The following is a 6,694-nucleotide window of genomic DNA, read 5'->3' as shown; positions in this document are numbered from 1 at the left end:
TTTTCTTTCTGAGAATAGCCGTGTCTGGCGCGTTGCTCTAAGCAGTCAGCATCTGAATCGGTTTAATTGCTGAGTTCGATTAAAGTTGCTTGGGGTCAGAATTTATTGTTGGGAATAAACAGATGATAAAAGCGGGACCGTTATTAGGCCGTTCATTTCTCGTGATCTTTTTTTCTCTTTATGACTTTGGAAACTGTTTGTCTGATTTCTTTCACAGTAAAATAGGAACTAATAGCTGCAATAAAGCGTCTTCAATATCTCTGCTCACACACCCGCGCACACACCAATATCCCAAACTTGCTTCGGCTGAAACGAGAACGATCAGATTCTTGCATTTCTAAATGACTAAACCAACTTCCAACACTGACATATGAATATTTTCTTTTAGAATAATGAATGTTTCCTGAAAATCTGCTACCTTATCAACATTAGAAATACTTTCTTGCAGCTTTGATGCAGAACCTTAGAAAAGTATTTATATCCCATGAAATTTTCAGATTTCTTTCAAGACACTTCTATGAGCTTCCATGTGTTTGATTGGGACGCTGGACATACAGTGTTTCAGTGTTGTCTGCAGGGGACGATCTAATGTTGTGCAAGTTGATGACACAACAGAATGAGCTGTCGGTGGAAACTGCATGGAAATGTATAAAGAGCACACTGGTCAAGGTTACTGGGTGACTTTCTGCTTGGTGTAGAAAACATGTTGCTACAGGGAAAGTAAGAAAGTAAATATGCTCCTCTGTCCAGAGCAAATAAATTAACTGCTGTGGGAGACCTCTGGTGAAAATGCCAATTCAGGACGTCTCAAGTCAGAGCAAAGGAAAGCCCTTAAGTTTCTGATTCTGATAATGAAAAAAGGTTTGTTCTACAATTCTATCAATATGTCAATGAATGATGATGTCTAACCCAACGGTATACAAAACTGAAAGTTAACTGAAAACAAAGGATGAAAAGGCAATCTATTGAAGATGCTCTGCAAGTTTGTTATCAACCAGCTTGACGACTGATATTAGAGAAATGAAGAAAGCACAAGGCTTACAACCTCCTTCAAACTTATGTTTACACATAGAACATTTCCACATTTTGTCCCTGGTTTAGTCATAATTCTGCAGAAGGAATCTTTGGGTTACAGATTCCCCAAAATGATCATCGCCAAACTGACCGTTGCTGCCATTACCCTGAAGGAGAACGTAGCTCCATGCTAGCTCCAGAGCTAACCATAGCTGTGGAACTCCAACCATGCTGTCTATATGTGCCAGTCGAACCAACTCTATATCGCTGGTTCTTAGTAACCGTTTAAGTAAGGTTTGTGTCTGGGCGGTGATAAGTTAACTTAGGATAAACAATTAGAGTTCTGTTTGATTGTCTGCTACACGGTGTTTTGTTGTGTCCTGAAGGGTTTTTAATCATTTCACCTGCTTTGGTACGAACGGATCACGCAGCATATAGCATAAACATATAGTCATAACTAAACCAAAAGCTGTTGTTGAACAAAACCAACACAAAATAGTGCACAACTGTCTGAACGCATCCCTGTTCACTTTATCAGGTCTCTGCATTAGTCATATGAGCTGAGAGGTTTAGGGCATCTGCTAGAGAATTAGCAGTGAAGCTTCTTGGGTTCAGAATCTGAAGCTGAACATGTGCTAATCATCAGGATCAATCCAGCTCAGACAAAGGAGCATTCAGTCATGCACTTCAGCTGCATTCGGTTATTAAAGAATGAAAGTTGCCCTTTAAGACAGAAAAAATAAAAATCACGAATGTGAACGTCGATCAGGCATAACATTATGACCACTTCCAGGTGAAGAGAATACCGCAGATTTTTTTCCTTCGTTGTTGCACCTGATTGTAGGTGGGATATGTGAGGCAGCAAGAAAACATTGCGTCCTCAAAATTGATTTGTTAGAAACAAGAACATTAATGAAGCATAAGGAACTGTTCTTCATCAATGAAGCACAGTTTAACAAAGCACAGTCCGCTAGTGCCTTGCAGCCAAAAGGTCCTGGGTTCGTATCCCGGTCTTTCTGCATGGAGTTTGCATGTTCTCAATGTGCATGCGTGGGTTCTCTCTGGCTTCCTCTCACTGTCCAAAACATGACTGTCAGGTTGATTGATCTCTTTAAATTCTCCTTAGGTAGAGGTGTGTGTGTGTGTGTGCGGGTGTGTGTGTGTGTGTGGTTCTTTGTCCTGTCTGACTCTGTGTTGCCCTGTAATGGATTGGCAACCTGTCCAGGGTGTACCCCGCCTCCCGCCCGTTGACCGCTGGAGATAGGCACCAGCACCCCTCCCAACCCCACTAGGGAGAAGCATGTAAGATAATAGACAGATGAATGGAAGAAACTGAAAAATCCCAGATTGCAATGGATGGACATCTTGGGGCAAAGCATCTCTTAAACTGCAGCTCTTGCATGGTGCTCCCAGTCTGCAGCTGTGGTCAAAGAAAGGAGCAGTGGTGAACTGGCAGAGGTTTATTGATACATATTGGGAGCACCGGCTGTCCCCTTTGGTCTGTGAGTTCCTGTAGTTCAGATTGCTAAGCAAGTTAATGCTGGTCCTGATTGTATATAATGAAGCTCCTCATGAATCTTAATGTCTTAAGAAATGCACCACTCCTGGTGAAAAACAACCAGTCAGAGCCAGGACTGGCAGTCTCAATCATGCTCATGTAGATGCTGCTCAGAACCTTCATCTTGCTCTCTGCTATGCTACAACGTCTCCCCCAACACGACAGCTCAGTCTAGTTAGCATGGCCACCGATTATGGAGGATAAAGACTTTTCCTGTAATGGTAAGTTGTTTCTCTGCTGTTATCACATTTAGCAGCGCGTACACCAGGATCGATTGACCCTCCTCCTGGCTCTGATTGGTTGTTTTTGACCAGGAGCGACACATTTCTTCAGATGGCAATAGTAGCTCTGGGAGGATGTGGAGGAGTTTGATTTTTTTACTGATTATGCTGACATGCCGTGGTGACAGTTTTACCAAATATGGAAAAACAATAAAAAAAGAATAAAGTCCATGTCGTATCTAGTTATGTGTCTTGTAGACCATAATTGATGTCTTGGACCTATTTCAGCAGGATAATACACCCTGCCACCAATCAAGAATGATCCAGGAATGGTTTGAAGAACGTTATGTTTGCGGTGCTAAGGTGCCATCCAAGTTTGAACAATCCAAATCTGGTCAAGTGTCTTTGTGACGTACACCAACCTGATCCATGAAGCTCTCACCTCAAAGCTTACATTACTTGTTGATAAAACTTTTGGCTTGGAAGGAGCAAACTACACCTAGAAAACTAGTCTCTCTGTGAACATATGTCCACTTCAGAACAACGTGGGGACTGATTCACAGGTCAGTGTGTGCGATCTACAAAACCGAGCCAAATTATTTCTTTTATTGCTATTTTATGCTGCTGCTGGTTTCAGGTGGCGTCCACTGATCCATTCTGGTTCACTGCTTTCTTTCTGACTCCTCTGTCACTTTGAGCTGATTTAGCATTACATCAGTCATGTCACTCCACCTAATAGGTCAGGAAAATAAATCTCCATTTAATGATGTGGTGTTATGGTTTAAGATGAGGGGAAACTGGGCCTTCGAGTGAGGACAGATGGGTGCAACAGAAACTAAGTCAGGGTTTGTTGAGGCTGCAGATCCCAGTGTCCCAATTCTGCAAATAGAACAATCTATAAATTCACAAACTTTCACTGCAAATAGTAGCTGCCACAGCAGACTTTGGCTATTACAGTTGCGCATTTCTAGTAATGCATTGATTTACACATTTGATCATTTCGAGTTTAAAGTACACTTCTTTTTTTTTTTTCAAGTCCCAGACAAAGTGAGGTCTATATTTTAGCTAACTCCAGACTCAGTACTAATTTTGTGGTCTATTTAAAACAAAAAATGCAAATCAGGATTTAATTGCTTTCAGAACAAACAAAACAAAAAGTGGCTGCTACTATATTATTATTTATTAATGATGTCAATGGCATTTATTCAGGTTTCTAGATGTTTAAAGCTGGTAGGATACACATCCAAAAGACACAACCAGCACAAAATTTCAACAAAATACAATAAAGTTTGTGGTTCTAATGTGCCACAATGTGAAAAAAAAATTCACATTGAACATTATGAATATATCTGTAAGAAACACCATATATCTTTTAATTCCCCAGTTTTAAGGTGGGAACTTTCATCACCTTTTGGCCATTTAACACCTTCTCTCAATCTCCTAGTTTTTGGTTTTCTTTGAAGCAACAATATGATGCTGAAAAGTTCATCTTTTTGAAAACAAAACCAAAATGCCAACATTTCAGCATGTGGTGTTGGTGTTTTGGAGTTGTCCCAACAAGAACGGCGTTAAAAGACTTCTCGGCTGCGGCTTCTCGGGGCTGAAAAGTTGAATAATTGAAAATATTTTTCTTGGACCGTTAGAGCGGGCAGTGTGGAGGTGAGGCATCGTATTCGTGCGACTTACAGAGTTTTGTCTCGAGTTCCCTCAAGCTCTCGCATTGTCAAATTTAGTTGCTCAAATTTACTCACAGAGTAAATCCTGGGAATAGGTTGGTTCTGGCAAAAAATCTTTCCATAGAGTCGGTGGGTAAATACATGCAGGTACATGAAACTTACACTTTTCGAAGTTGAGCAAAATCGGTAACGTCCTTCTGAATCCAGACCTGCGAAACAAACTTCTGCACAAAACCAGTTTGTTTGTGAATAAATATATGGGCAGAAAGGCAATCCGGCGTTTGTGTGGATTGTTTATGAACATGTGCCAGTTTCTGAGCGTATGCATATGCATGTGGTGGGTGTGTGCGTGTGTGTGTGTGTGTGAGGGCTGCCAAATGAGGAAAGCAGGAAGAGGAAGAGGCGAGATGGTTTGAGGGTCTGTTTATTTATTCATTACCCGGTGGCCTTGGTGGTTTCAGGGGGATGGAGGGAGGGACAGGGCAACACTTGTCCTGGGCCCTTCAGCGCCGGTCTTTTTGTGGCCTTCATTGGCTCCGTCGAGGGTAAACGCCTTCAGTTTTACCCTCGGCACGGCCCGCCTTGGTTCCGTTGCTCTTCGTTCTTCCTACGAGCCAGAGTTTATGTTTTGGATAATACAGAAAAACCTGCCTTTCTTCAGCAAACAGTTCATTTTCTGCGTGGTTTTAATAAGGTGTAACATGTTTACGTGTAAAAAATGTCCACCTCTTTCCATTAAATCAACAAAGTGCTGCACGCCAGCGGACGTAAATGATACATGACGGGGGGGCGGGGGGGAATCCAAACTAATAAAAATGTTCAAACATTCGCTTTCTGCTGCTTCGTTTATTTCTCCCAAATGTTAGCAGAGTTTCTTACATCAGGGTTTAAGATCAGTCTGCGTAGCCTAAACAAGTTTAACAAATGCCACCCTGTGAGCAGATGGCATGCGCCCCCTACCTTCACTGAATGAAATGACGGCTTTGAAACAGATGCATTAATTCCTCTTACAAGTTGTCAAACTAGAGAAGCTGTTTCACTTCCTGTCATTTTTATATTAAGGCCCCAGCCATCATGCAAGGACAACTGCGCACAGAAAATTGTGACCATTTGTATTAATTGCGCTCAAGGAAAATATATTGGTATGTCTGAGCCATAAATCTGTACTAGAGCCAACAATTATACAGGTGAGGGACAGGCAGATTCCTTTTTTTAAAATAGCATCAGGTGTTTTTTTTGTTTGTTTTTTTAGTGATATTTTGCAAAAATCCCAAATTACAACTTCCTTTCCTGACAACCTGTCCATGACAAACCAGATCTGGAAAGGTGGAGACAGAAGTGGATGGTATTACATGGAAGACTTGGTATGTGCCCCAGCTATTGAGAGTTCACAGCATTAGCAAGACACAACATTCAAGGTAGCACTTACCTCTTTTAGTTGTCCCTATAATAAAATGGAAGCTGTATAATACTGATAACTTGGTATCAGTATTATAGGTGCCAATCCAATATTGATTATCTCATTGGTATCCGATACCAATCCGGATATGATTGATGCCTTAGTTTCAGATTTCCTCTCGAAATTTCGTTTTATTTTTGCAGTGGAGTTTCTCAACACCTCCGGAAAAACAATTTTGTTTTGATTTGATCTTAAATTGTATATAAATTTGACTATGTTTATTGAGGGAAAAATGCACAAAAATAATGTTAATTTATTATGAAAGTATTTTGCTGATGGCTGTAAACTTTGTCCAAATTCTGTCCTGAGTTTGAACAAAAATAATTCAAAGAAAATCCACAAAAACACCTAAGGGACTCAGAAGGTTGATGATACGTCAAACTTAAATAAAAAGTATCGGTAGTAGTATTGCCGGTATGGTCCCTGTATTTGTTTGGTATCAGATCAATACCAAAATAAGCAGCATCGCACACCTCTAGTGCAGAGTGCACCAGCCCACTGGTAGCAACATGACCCCATAGCTCACATCCTGAGGAGAGACTTGGTGCCGGTTCTAGGACATTCGGAATTGGTTGCCTTGAGGTTCCAGGTAATACCTTATAAGTGATCAATAATCTAAAAACAATTCACAGCACAAGAATCTGAAACCACAAAGTTTATAAAATGCTCCTGCTGTCTCTCTGCCATCTTGAACAGCCATGTGTCTGTGTGTCTGCTTGAGATCTGAGGACGATGGATCCTTCATGTTATGATCTGGCCACACCGA

The sequence above is a fragment of the Xiphophorus hellerii genome, chromosome 22 (assembly GCF_003331165.1).
Source record: "Xiphophorus hellerii strain 12219 chromosome 22, Xiphophorus_hellerii-4.1, whole genome shotgun sequence".
In the NCBI taxonomy this organism is placed as follows: domain Eukaryota; kingdom Metazoa; phylum Chordata; class Actinopteri; order Cyprinodontiformes; family Poeciliidae; genus Xiphophorus; species Xiphophorus hellerii.
This window is presented reverse-complemented; position numbering follows the sequence as displayed.